This window comes from Lygodium microphyllum, chromosome 29 (assembly GCF_053477565.2).
Source record: "Lygodium microphyllum isolate KBCC chromosome 29, Lygodium_microphyllum_v1.1.10, whole genome shotgun sequence".
Classification (NCBI taxonomy): domain Eukaryota; kingdom Viridiplantae; phylum Streptophyta; class Polypodiopsida; order Schizaeales; family Lygodiaceae; genus Lygodium; species Lygodium microphyllum.
In genome coordinates this window covers 123,207,544-123,221,526 of record NC_141163.1, presented here as the reverse complement: position 1 = coordinate 123,221,526, position 13,983 = coordinate 123,207,544, and the positions used below count along the sequence as shown (strand labels likewise).

General features: G+C 44.3%; 1 long non-coding RNA gene across 2 annotated transcripts; it reads left to right on the top strand.

Annotated features, from left to right (window-relative positions):
* The first annotated feature begins 776 nt into the window (after positions 1–776).
* LOC148011102 (uncharacterized) lies at positions 777–2,765 on the top strand. Of its 2 annotated transcripts, none has more exons than XR_015689555.1 (3): positions 777–869; positions 1,177–1,388; positions 1,575–2,765. It is a non-coding gene; the product is annotated as an uncharacterized LOC148011102 (long non-coding RNA). The 2 variants fall into 2 exon arrangements; XR_015689556.1 differs by lacking the exon at positions 777–869 and adding an exon at positions 939–1,072.
* Positions 2,766–13,983: the final 11,218 nt, after the last annotated feature.

Genomic DNA, 13,983 nt, shown 5'->3' with positions numbered 1-13,983 from the left:
AAGAGGATCTGAAAATTTTGAGATGCAAAATGAAATGGATTAATGCTTGTATACTCCCAAGCCATTATTGCTAGTGAATGGGTGCTGGCATCAAAATGACCTCTTGCTATCCCTCCATGTACTTCTTGTAGCACCACTTCCATCTCGTAGTCACACGTATCTTCTCAAGGGACAATTCTACCCTAGCCTATATAGTTGTCTTGCCATCATTTGGAGAAAAATAATTTACCTCAAAACTTATGTGAAGGAGCCCATGAGAAGGTGAGGTTCAAATATAAGGCATGTCCACCGTCAATTTTAAGCCACAAACAAAGCATATTCCTAGACGTTACTCGGGTGTCATTTTTTCAATTTGCTAAAAAGTGCCACATCATTGCCTTCTAGTGTTAAATTATTTGAAGAAATGCAAAACACACTATATAAAACCAGATATAAGGATTGGGACCATTCAATGCTTCCTAGTCGCATAAATCTAATCATATATTCAAAACTTTTGATTGGAAATCAAAATGAGAATCCCCCAAGCTCTACTACTTTTTTATATGTGCCATAAGAATGGTCTCCTTACCAATTGTTCTTGTTAGCTATGCCTTTAGGAATATGAACGTATGATGGATAACACTTGCAAAAGTCAAAAGAAAAAGCGTTATTGTCATCTCTTCTCATCTCGTGCATTGGAGCTTTTTCACCTTGTTCTTATCCACCCATATAGTGTTGCATGAACATGTAGCTTCCATTTGAAGCCGTTAAATTTTCCTTTTGGGTAAACCAGTTTTTCAACAAGGCGCCTCATATGGGTATGGGTCGGAGCGATGATTGCTGGCCCATCCCTGGGGACATATTCAGCACCTAAAAAAGGCTGCCCTAACGTAAGTCATTACAACTACTTTAGTATAAGGAGGTAATCAGGAGTAGAGAATTTTGGATACATACCAAAATTGCAAATCAAGGGTCGACTTTTGTCACATGCCATCATCGTACCTCAATTCACTGTATAAGCTTGACACAGCCTGCAAACATTGCATGGTGGCAGCTGCTAAGTGCTTGCTGTATTCACAGATTGATGTTAACAGTGAGTGAGCAGAAGATACACATTGCATATCTCTACACATTTGATTAATTGAGTTCTGCAGGAGAACCTGCAGCTTCAAAAATTTGATTATTTGAATTCTGCAGGAGCACCTGAAGCTTCAATGTGCCATATACAGAGCATCCCAAAATGCAGGGATAGACTGTTCTTTATTGACATCTTTGAATGTTGGAAAGAAGTTCACATCCACAATCACATGGTCACGAGTGCCCACTTCAACCTGTAAGGAAATCACAGCATTCGTTACATCAATGACATTTTCGATGAGGATCTATATGACTGTATTACCTTGTATCAGGTACTGATAATACTTAAGGAACTTGTCTTTTCATATTGTTGGTCACAATGAGAACCATTTGGACAGAGTTTGGTGATAGTGAAAAGTTGAAAGCAGAATAAAGTCATCATGTTTCAATCCAAATGGAAGCTAGCAAGACTGTACCTTCCATCTAAAATATAACCCCCTATGATTTGGATTTTGCAGGTCTGATTTGAGAGACTTGACGATGGCCTAGATGGGAAATTTTGGATAAAAACCAACCTTGATAGCTGCCACTTCTGGCAATTATTGAAAAAAGAATCAACTAGAGACCTAAAATGTGGCCCATGGGATTTCGCAACATGCCCCTCTTATTTTGCAAGGAAACTAATGAAATCAATAGTCTCCTTTCTCAGGCACCTACTGCGAATGATCTCCAAATGAAGGAACTGGTAAGAATAAAATTTCCTTCAAAATCTTCAATCCCTGAGGCTGATGCTGGGGGGCTGTGGCGGAGGCCGTGGCTTTTCCTGAGATTGAGGCTGAGACTTTGCTCGTCTCAGTCGTACTCATGATTAGACATCATGGTGGTGCTCGAAATGTCAGCTAGTCTGAGAAGTAGAAGGAAATTTATGAAATGTATTAGTTGAATCTAGCCTGCCTTACAAATCAAGGACCATCAATGTACCTGGGCATTCTGATACTAGGCTTCACACTGATTTACTAACACCAGAGATCACCAAGCCAAGGTAAGTGAAGATACCAGGCAAAGTGAAGGGGATTGGTATAAAAGCTCAAGGATGATGGTATATTGCCGATAGACTCCTAAAGGAGACATAGAAGGCGCAACTCCAACCACCATTAACAAAATTGAATAGAAGTAGTTTGCAGCAAGGTTCCATAAACTCCTATTTCCATCTCCCCTCTAAACCATGGTCCCCAGAATTTAACATTTTCCAATTAATTAGGTTATCTCCGTCGCAGACCTCTTCTTGGTCTCAAGGCCGTTAAATTTTTGGTCTCCTGGAGGAATCATATAAGACGCAACATCAACCACCCCTTAACACAGTAAGACAAATTTGTTAGCCTGTCTTATTTCAGTTTGTCATCTCCTGGTTTTGAGCTCCCTCAGATTTTCCGGCCCTTTCTAGAGTATGCATTTCAGTGCATTACACTCTAGCTTTAGTTAGTTTGTGTGTTCACACTAGCTTTTTGAGAGAGCTAGCTAAGTGCATTTCTTTTTCAGTGACTTGAGGCTGCATCCATAGTGGGGCGACCAGCTATTTACTGGCAATCGCATTTCCTGCAATAAATTTATTGGCAGATGTAGGTTGGCCAAACTTAGGCCATCCTTTTGTAGTAGTTGGCCAACTTTGGTCATGTTTGGCTATGTATAGCTGCTCCAATTCATTGGAGCAGATTTCAGCACTCTCCATCATCCAATGGCATTCTTCCATCATCTGGTGCTCGTCTTTGTCATCAGTCTTATTTAGTGTCCTCATGACGCTTTGGGCTGTGTGTCGGGAGTGATCAATCTGCTTTGTATTTAGCATTCTTTTTTGTTAGTGTAGATTTCTTCTTCCATTCTTTTTTTTTTGTAATAGGTAATTGTATTAATTATACAAAATAAAGTATAGGATTACAAGATTACAAGGTGTAGGGTGGCTTTGGGCCATCATACATAGACCAGATACAATAGATTCAGCAGATACAAAATGACAAACGTGCAAGAGGGACACCAGAGCTAGACTGGTTGCTTCACAAGGGATCAAGAGTTTTGATGAGATTTTGTTGCATGGGCTTGGGCCTTTGTTGCCAATGTCTATAGTACTTCGTCTTCAAAGAAGTCTCCTAGTACTGCAAAGGGATTGGGTTGTTGAGCTAAAATATGCATTACATGCTAAATTAACCTCTTGAACAGCCCCAAAAATGCTTAATTCCTGAAAAACCCTAAAACAAGGAGTGATTCGAGTGTTAAAATGGGGGGAGGTTCGAGGTCCTAAAAATTTCTATAAATAGCTAGACTGCCCTTCATTTAGTCCAATCTCATTTTTGCAGGTTTCAAGTGATCTAGCTTTGCTGCCCACAACCCATTCGTAGAGGACATCTCAACTAAGGCTGCTTTTCACCGCCTACATCCATCTGACACATGTTTCCAACCTTCTCCACACAGTTTACACACTTCATTGCTGTGAACAGCCAAGCTGATCTGTACTACTGCTGTGTTTGCTGCAGCCAGCTGCCAACCTGCTGTCGACGACCATCTAGAGGATGTGTTTGCTGCAAACCAGCTGCTGCTGCTGTGCTGTTGCCACCCTCCTAAGTGCTGTGTTTTGCTACTATTGTTGCTGCTTGATAGTCATCCTACAACTTCCCAAGGCTGTGTTTTGCAGATTTCTCTCTCTTCTGCTTGTTTGACACTAATCTGGCATCACTATTTGTTGTTTTTGTTGCTGTCCAACATCTAGAGGCTGCCTTGCTGTGTTTTGGGATTTGTCAGGAGTATAACATGCTCTCTAGCTCATTACCTCTACCTTGGTCTTTGAGAAACAAGAGTTTGGATTACAATTTTCATTCCCAGCATGGTTTGTTTGTTGCATGAGCATTGTATTATATTTATTCATTCATTCAGAATATCACTATGTTCATTGTCTCCAAGTTACCCTAAACCTAATTGCGTTTTGTTAAGTTTATGGTCTGTCATATGCTTTCATTTATGTTTCTGCGTTAGGGTATTTCTTTACATGGTATTAGAGTGAGGATCTCTTTAACGAAACCTAGGCCTTTGATTTGAAAGCCCTTTGCAAGAAGCATGAACAACAAGAGGCCAAGATGAACTCGAACACGTCTTCACCGCATCATGATGCTCCTGAGCCTAGCACATTGAGAAATGAGACAGAATCAGCCTCACAGCTTGCTCCTCCTAGTTTTGACATGGTTAGAGAGACTTCGGACTACTAAGGAGTCCATAGATCATACAAGATCTCACTAGCCGAATATGATCTTATCCTCATGTATGAAGCTCAACAACAAATTGAACGTAAATTTGAGTTTTCCCCTTTAGATTCAATGCACTAGTCTAATGATTTTACAAGGACAGAACGATGGAGGTTCATCCCCTCGTCCATACACTTTTCGGATTTTCACGGCTAGAAATTCATAGTTTGCCTCCATGGTATTTTACCTAGTGGGCCTTCTGGTCATTTTGTTGTGCCCCGGCCAACAATTGGATAGGGCTTATGTGTCCTGTTGTCTCCATCTCCTTTGGCACTTTATGGAAACATTCATATTCCAATGTTTGCGCATCAATCAGCACCCCTTGGAAAATTTCAATCTATTTTTGCCTACCCACCCCCTACTTATCCCCCTCCACCACCTCCTCCTTATCCATCTTATTCTACTTATCCAACACCTCATGGTTCTTCCTCCTCATCAGTGAAACATGCCTCTAATGACAAGACTCGTTTTAACGGGTCAAACTTCACTACTTGGTCTAACTTGATGAGACATGTCATTGACTCATAGAACGGATGGGATATTGTGCAAGGGTTGGAACCCCAACTTGATCCCACACTTGTTCCATACAAGATTGTCTACTCATGGAAGGCTAGGAATGCCTCTGCTATTGTCGAGCTGAGGTCTATTACCTCAATTTCATTCACAACTTCAGCATTTTGACTTAGCATTTGAGTGTTGGATACACTTAACTAAGCGCTATGCGGCTGGGGATAGGATCCGTTGCATCAATTTGGATCATGAGCTCCTAAAATCACTGATAGGGATGACTTGAAAGTCAAATTGGCTGAGTATCGGTGCCTTCCTGTTGAGTTCTCTACCACGGGGGCTCCTAGGTCCTAGGACGATTAGGTCACATTGTTTCTTAATGAGCTACCAAGGAAATACTTCCATGTTTGAGGCACGTAATCTCATAGCCCACAATGCTCACGTTCTATGAATTTGAGTATCAACTATTGTGTTACACTCAGCTATTCAATCAATTTCATAGTCTTACCTCTCAAAAGGAGCAGCAACAAGGGAAGAGTAAATATAATAAAAACTCAAATCACAATAAAAAACAAAACCAAAGTTAAAATCAAAATCAAACTAGGTTGATCCAACTCCGAATCGTCTCTAAAACTCGAGTGGTAAAATGTACCAAAGAAAAATTGATATTGTCAACATTATTAGAAGGCTGGCCACTTCGATGACTAGTATCAATCAAAGGTAAGAGGATAGTATCAAAAGCTAAGACTGAGGCCTCCACCACTTAGATAGACAACCCCCAAAAACCAGGGGACTCAGGGTGGTGGCAACCCTTAGCAAAAACGAAACCGAAGTCAAAATCAAAATCAAACTAGGTTGAGCCAACTCCGAATCATCTCTAAAACTCGAGTGGTAAAATGTACTGAAGAAAATATGGTATTGTCAACATTATTAGAAGACTGGCCACTTTGACGACTAGTATCAATCAAAGGTAAGAGGATAGCACCAAAAGTTAAGACTAAGGCCTCCGCCACTTAGACAAACAAGCCCTAAACAACAGGGAACTTAGGGTGGTGGCAACCCTTAGCAAGGGTGGTGGCGAGGCCAAATCCATGCTGCCACTGGTTAGCCATCACAGTCGACAATGTTATCAATGCTAGAGAGCTTGTCTAACCAGTCTATTAAGGCTCACATTGTCTTTGTAGAGACATTTGAGGATGTGAGTCTCGTCCACACCGATGAGTTGCCTCCTAGTGAGGTGACTCTGGAGGCCCACTTGTCACAGTCGAGTACTTCAACTACTCCTTGGATTGTGGACATTGGAGCTACTCATTATATGATCCCCATTGAGGATATTTTTGTTTCTTGAATCCCTTAAAATGAGAGAGTCCAAGTTGGGAACAACTCCTCAATTAAGATTCAAGCTCATAATTGCATCAGTTTCGTCACTGAACAAGTCTCGGATTGCGCTACATTGGATGATGTATACTATGTCCCCCACCTTGGGGAGAACTTGTTATCCATTTAGCAGCTTTGCTAGTTGGGATGATTAATATTTTTTTATAGCAACCACAATGGAGGTCCTTGACTCTCAAACTCGTTTAGTAATCGCTTGCAGTGAGGCATAGTCTAGTGGGTTGTACCACATGACACAGTTTCTCTTCGAGTTGATAGCTGAGGGCTCTCAATTCCATTACTTCTAGGCTTTAGCCACTACCCGGGAGTCTATGAGCAGTGAGAGTCTTTTGGCATTTTTACTTAGGATATCTCGGATACAATTCTCTTCATGAGTTGTCACGTCGATAGATGGTTGATGACCAGATAGGATGCACTTTCTCAAGCATAAGTCCGATGCCTTTATATATTTCTTTGCTTGGGTGTTGCTGGTGCATAACTAGACTAGTCATCGTATAGGATGCATGAGGAGTGAAAGTGGGGGTGAGTTCACCTTCCACGAGTTTCTCGAGTTTCTACAAGAGCATGGCATCTCATGCTAGCTTATCTCTTTGTTTTTGCAAATAAAATGTGGCTGATTATATTACTCAAAAAACTTATTACAACGAAGTGCTCATGCTCAACAGACTAGCTGGAGCTAATGCAAAGTCACAAATACATCATGTATACAAGCCTCTCAAGGCAGTCTGGGGGGATGGGGGCAAGAAGCCATGTAGGGGAGGTGTATCGCCATCTGGGGTTGCCTGCCTGCATCACAAAAACCAGGTCCTAGCCACCCCAGGTATGCATGAAATGACTACGGAGTTCTTGATGAGCCCTAGACTCGCCATGTACCTGATCCTAACAGCCGCAGAGGGAGTGGATGATGGAGATCCAGAGCTCTGCTAAGGTCGCCTATGCTGAAAGTCTTTCTCTGCCAAAAGTCTCCTGACACCGTGCCTTCCAGATATGCCATCCAATAAGACTCCCTATGATCTCCCATACCTCGGAGCAGTCTGATGTGGGCTTTAGTACCTGACGGATGGGTAGCGCCTCCAAGCCGACCACTATGCATGACCCTGCCTCAATGATGAATATCGTGTCCTGCATCCCGGCCTCATACAGACGATGGTGGCCCTGGCTGACTGCCTACCAACAGAAAGCTCCCCATGAGATATATCCAAGGTCGGGTGCTATACAGCGAAGGATGCGGCATGCTTCTCTCCACACAAGCTGCGTCTCCTCACATGACCAAAGGCAATGCTTAGGGGTTTCCAGAGACTACTGTGTGCAGTGCTTACAACCTCTCTCCTACATCTGGGCAAGCCAACTTCCCACTGCCAAGCCTCCATATGCCACCAGCCATAAGAACTATGATACCCTCCTCAGCCTCCAACTATCCCATAGGCGACACCAAAAGGTCCGTCGGAATGGCTCCGTGATGCTATGCTCTACCCAGTGCTTGCTATGTGACGGCGCCCAATCCATGTCCTCCCTCATCAGTATGTGTCTGCCAAAATCCTGATAGTGTATTCCAGGAACCTCGGTGGCTTCTTGGCAACTATCGTGGCCGGCCATAGCCACTCTCTTGGATCCCACTCCAGCTCATCAAGTGGTCTGCCCTCCCAGATCCAAAGGCGCCACTCCCTGAGCTCCTTCCAAAAAACATAGGGGTCTAGTCGCCATGTCTTCCCCTGAAGGCCCACCACCCGAATCCTCCTCCACAAAAGGGCAACTAATCCCTCATCTTGCTGCCCTTTGTTAAGGGCCAAACGCCCCCCCTCCTGAATAGCGAAGAAAGTCCCCTACGGAGCGCCGCCCATTCTACGTGCCACCTATAGGGGGATGCCTGCTGGTGAGAACCTAGCTGCCCATACCTCCCTGGGGTCTATCGGCACTCGTCTCGGGGGAGCAACCCACTCCAGAGGTATTGCTGCGTCTATCTCCCTTTGCCTCAACTCCACTCCTCTTTGGCAGCCTGATACTCGCTGCAGCACCTCCACGTTCGCCATCCTGTACACCTTCTGCCATGTCTTGATGGTACGATTTGGGCCGACCACCCAACTAGCCCACTGGATATGGGGGCGCTCGCCAATCTGTGTCCCTTCCCGATCTTTGACCTAGGGGTGCCAGATCACTGGCTAACGATCTATCTCCTCTTGGCAACTTGGGGGGCTCTGGATTAGGGCCTTACGGAGGCCCTGCCACACACGGAGTAAGCTGCATAGGAAAGGTGATCTTGGGGGGGGAGGGGGGGGGGGGTTGATTTGGGGCTGACATGAAGATCCATCTCAGGGATGGCCTCCACTCACCGCCAAGCTTCGGTCTACAATCCTGAAGACCCTCTTGCAGTAGGACCTTCCAGGTCTGTCCTCCCGGTGTGAGGCCGCATATAACTAGCTTGCCCAAGAGAGCCATACTCTAAAACTCTGGGTCTATGATCCCGAGCCCTCCCTTTAACTGATGCCGTATGATGGTCGCCCACGCCACCTTGGCCTAGGAATACTTGGAGCCGTCGAACCCAGACCAAAGGAAGTTCCGCACAAGGCAGCGAAGTTGCACTACGCAAGACGAGAAGAAATACGAACACGAGGCGATGTACCAGGCCGTCGCTAGGAGGACTTTGTTAACCACCAGGGCTCGGCCGGCTAGTGAGAGACGAGCTGTGCTCCAGTAGGTCAACTTTCTCCGAATAGAATCAAGGACTAGAAGAAACTGCTGGGCAGGATAGATGCCGAGTCCCATTTGGAATCCTAGATACCAGACGGTCTGCCCTCTGCTCACCCATTTGTGCTAGAGTCCAGGTCTGTGAGAAAACCAACCGAATTTCGCTAGTTGATTTTCACTCCCGCTGTTGAACAGAACACCTCAAGGGCTAGCCTCACTCTCTCCAACATCAACTCATCGTTCTCTATGTAGAGTGTTGTATCATTTGCATACTCTGAGTCTAGCAACTCCATCTACTCTCTCACTGGAAGTCGAAGGCCGCATAAACCACTCACACGGGACCTGAGGAAGTGAGACATCGCCTCTGCAAAGAGTAGGAATAGACACGAGGCTAGGGGGCAGCCTTGCCGGACCGATCTCTCCAGCCGAAACTCCTCCCCATGCCTACCACCTATGAGAACCCTACTAGTGGCCGATCTGTAAAGTGCAGAGACCCCGCGAATCCAAGCCTGTGGGAAACCCAACCTTGCCATGGTGCCCTCTAGGAAATCCTAGTCCACCCTATCATAAACTTTCTCGAAATCCAAGAGAAGTATGGCTAGTCTCTGTCCATTGTGCTGAGCCCACTCTGTCGCCTCTGTCACAACTCTATAGAAACAAAATTTGTATCCTTTTTCATTAATTTGTCTATATAATGATTTATTAAATTTGTTTCCTTTGTACTAATTAGATATAAAGAAAAGTGCATTGGAGCTGGCACTGATGAGTGGTCACAGGTTATGGTGAACCCATGCGGTGGGTTAGAGAAAAGATAGTTCACACTTCCACCTATATGGCCCGATTGGGCGCCTGTGACCAGAACTCACGCATATCAGGGTTAGACTCGCACATAGAAAGGATTGATGCCTTGAAGTGTGGGCTAGATCTGCCAGAACAGATAGTTACAATCAACAAGATGGCATGATCATGAAATGCTTGTATAATGTGCATGTGTGGGCTGAAAGCTTGAAATGCACATTTCTTTGCATAGGAAAGTCACATGAAGATTCTGATACCGTTTTTGCGATGTACATGGAAAAAGCTTTCATATGACACCCATTTTGGGGGGTCCCTAAATTTTAGGAGATCCCTAAATTTTAGGAGCCTCGAATTAGCCTAAAAATGCTAGTCCTAAATAATAGGGATGTCATTCTAAAAATAGTAAATTCTGTACTCTAACTGTGCTTACTAAATTTGGTTGTTTCTATTCTTGACAGTATTCAGCCCAAAAAGAAAGGCCATAGAGAAGAGACAAGTGTCAAGACACTTGTCACACAAGTTTCCAAGTGTCCCACCACTTGTCACATCTCATGACATGTGGCTGGACACTTGTCTTGTGCTACTCCACTTTCCCCTTTTGTACTAGCTCTTCCCTCTCCTAGAAATAAGAGCTTGTTTTTCTTCATTCAACATCATTTCTCTTTGTTGTAAACTCATATACATCACCCACAGATAGCTAGAAACTGGCCCCATCCATCCCCATCATCATCCCCCACTTCTCCATTATCAAATTCCTCCATATTCCCTCTTCTATCACTGTTTTTTTACAGGACAGCAAGCCTGTAAATTCATTACAGCACCTCCTTCTCAAGCTCTTTCTTCCATTTTAGCAACAAGAAGCGAGCCCTATCCATGTACTGCTGATCAACGATGGAGAAAGATTGATTTCCCCTCTTTCTTCTCTCATACTGTAAAGAAATCAGTTCTTATCATTGCATAATAGATAATGCATCTGTGTTTATATATCTTTGCATGATCTTGTGAGAGTGAGAATTACTTCTCCTCACTCTCAGGTTGATTGTAACTGAGCTCTTCCCTAAGGGACTTGGGTTGAGCAGAAATACATTCCTTCCGGGGGAGGGGGGGGGCGGTTTTTGCCCATCTTCAACCCTCAATCTTGTCTCCATTACTTTTACATTTTCATGGCTGTAATTTTGTGAGTAATTTTCATTTTCAGCTTTAAGTGTTCATTCTCTTTCATATTAAATCTCGAAAACAAGTGAATATCATAATTGTTAAGCATACTATGTTGTTCGGGGCATTTATAGTGGTATCAGAGCTTTGGCTCGGTCCTCACCCCAACACTGGTAGTGCTTAATATTATAAGTTTGTTTGTTTTCAGCCCTTGCATTGAGTGCTTGAGCATATTTTTAGAGTCTCAATGGATCAGTCGAGTGCTATCCTTCAAGCCATTCAAAGTCTTAGAGAGAAGAATCAGCAAATTTGTGAGCAACTTCTCAAACTAGAAAATTTTGAGAATCCCAAAGAATTCAAGGAAAGAAGCCCATCTGCTTCAAGGAGACAAAGCCATACCAATGAAAGGAGCCGATCAAGAAGTCCAACTACTTCTAAGAGGCAGTCCCATTCTACTTCAAGACAAAGAAAAAGATCGCGTCGAAGCTCATCCTCTTCTTCAAAGTCATCTGGCACCTACTCTGATGGACCCTCTTCTAGTGACGAAGAGTCACACCCTTCTCGTGGAAGACCTCATCATCGTCAAAGGCGTCGACATTCTTCACCCTCGTCTCCATCTTCATCCCCATCAAGCACTTCATCATCTTCAACCTCAAGATCCGAAGGCATAAGAAAAAGAAGAAGACTAAGTCACTATCTCAACTTGAAAAGAAGATCAAGTTCAGTACGTATGATGGTTCCCGAAATCCTGATCTTCTTCTGAAAGATCTTGCTTAAGTACGGCAAGAGCAAACACATTCCACACACGGCTTTCCAGAGCGTTGATCACCGAATGTTCTGATGTGGACCGCAAAGGATCAACACACATATTAAAATCCCCCATCAAAAAACCCCGTCTGCCAAGTGACAAGGAGGTCTGCAAAGTATTCCAAAGATCCCGGTGGGATAAAGGGTCATTTGGAGCATAGAGCCCAAGTAACCATAAGATCTCTCCTTCAAATAAAAATTTAATCACCACAAAACAACCATGTATATCATTTTTAATAAGAACCGGCTGATATTTCTCATGGACAATCATAAGCACACCAGAATAATGTATGGCATGTGTCCCTGCATAAAACAAACGAAACCCATGGCGATCCGCGACTTTTTCTGCTTCACCGTGACTCTTGTGCTCAACAGCACACAAGACATCCCACTGATTCTCATGCAATAAACTCCACATGGCATGTTGCTTATTGCGAGAACAAATGCCTCGCACATTCCACGTGGCTATCTTCATGTGTATTCAAAAAAAAAGAAAATCAAGAACGAGGCAAGGCTTGCCTGGATTTAACCTTTTATGCTAGAATGTCGAGAGCTCCCTCATCCAGAAAATTAGCTAACACAGCAAAAGAGTTCTGACGGCCAGATTTCGAGGTAGATGGTGTATCCACAGTCTTGGGGATGGAACGGGGATAACAACGATCCCATGGGGTAATCACATTACCTCTAGCATCAAAAGCCAACTTAGCAGGTGGGCCCTTCGCACCATCTATTATACTTTCCTAGTAGGCAGATTGCGAGGAGCTGAAGAAACCCTAGCATGAGTAGTGTGCTCTGAAGACAGCATGTCTTTCCTGCGCGTATAAGTACGCAAGGAATCTTGAGAAGCATTAGACACAATATCCGCCATGCCAACATCAAACCTTTTACCTTTTTTTGGATGTACATCCACCCAGTCATTGTCACGGGAATCAAAACCCGAAACATGTTATTTGCCTTTATCCAAAACTTTAGGTGGCTGGGTCGCATCCTATGACGGAGCATCAAGCACCATATCTTCCATGGGAGGCAAAACATGCTCAGCATCTGAAGCCGGTTGCTTTGCTAGACATTCGACCATAAAATGCCCCAATTTTCAACATGAAAAGCAATGCCCTGCAAAGTTACCCCATTTCAAACGAAAGTGCAAAGGATGCATGCCAGAGCAATTAAGACCTAACCAAGCAGGCCTTTTCCGAGCAGTGTCCCATAACATACACAAATGGTTACGATTCGTGGCCCTTAGACTCGAGGGAACCAAAACAGTGCCCACAAGGGCCATAGCATCCTTTAATAGTGGCCAATAAACAGCCGGACAATTTTCCACTTCAACCCACATCGGGCATTCGTGTTGAAGCAAGCGCTGAAATCTGCCATTGGGCGCCATGGCACAACATGGACCAAACGGCGATCAAAGAACAATGGCAGTTTAGACAACAGATCGGCACGATGCTTCTCGGATTTCAACAGCACCTCATAAAAGCCACGAGGCCCAACAAAAATCTCTTCAACACACTCCCCTTGTAGTAGAATTTGCAGCCAGTGGCGAATATAGGAAAGCACTGGGATCCTACCAGTGAAGAAGAGTATAACAGCACGTTCATAAAACACCGAGAATGAGCGCAAAACATTTTTAGGATCCACAGTAGCTTCTAGAACATCTTCAGTTTCAGAGTCAGAAAATGCTTCATGATTGTGTTGAACATAATCTCCAAGCAGAGTGTTGGCAAACTCCAACAAGTGCTCCCAGTCAACATCCTGAAAATCCACAGAATCAGAAGCAGCCTGAGCATAAGAACGTCCCTGAGGATCCAGATGATCCATTGTATCTTCCGAGGTATGCTTGGTGCGTTTGCCCGCAGGCTGAAAGTCAGGAGCAGGTGGCATTTCCTCTGTGCAAGGAACAATATCCTCTGGCTCCTCTGTTTTAGAATCCGGACCAAGGGTTGCCATCGTTCGGTCAATAAAGTCCATATCCAGACCAGCCATGTTGTATCACCTCTTTAACAGCTGTCTCTCTCTCTCTCTCTGATTGTTTAACACTGTCTGAGGTAACCCTGTCCACAGTCACATGTGTAGTGTGAACACTGCTTGGCTTCTCCACGCTGATACACACTCCCCTAAGTGCTATGTACATGTTTGTTACCTGTCTGCCTCAGCCGTGGCCTGTCCAGAGGGAGTGTAGATGACGCGTAGGGCAAGGCGCAACCCTAACAGTGCAGGTTCAGGAGCACGAATCGCAGGACCAACGGGCAGCCGCAAGGGCCACAACGCTGAGGAGCAGGATGCTCAG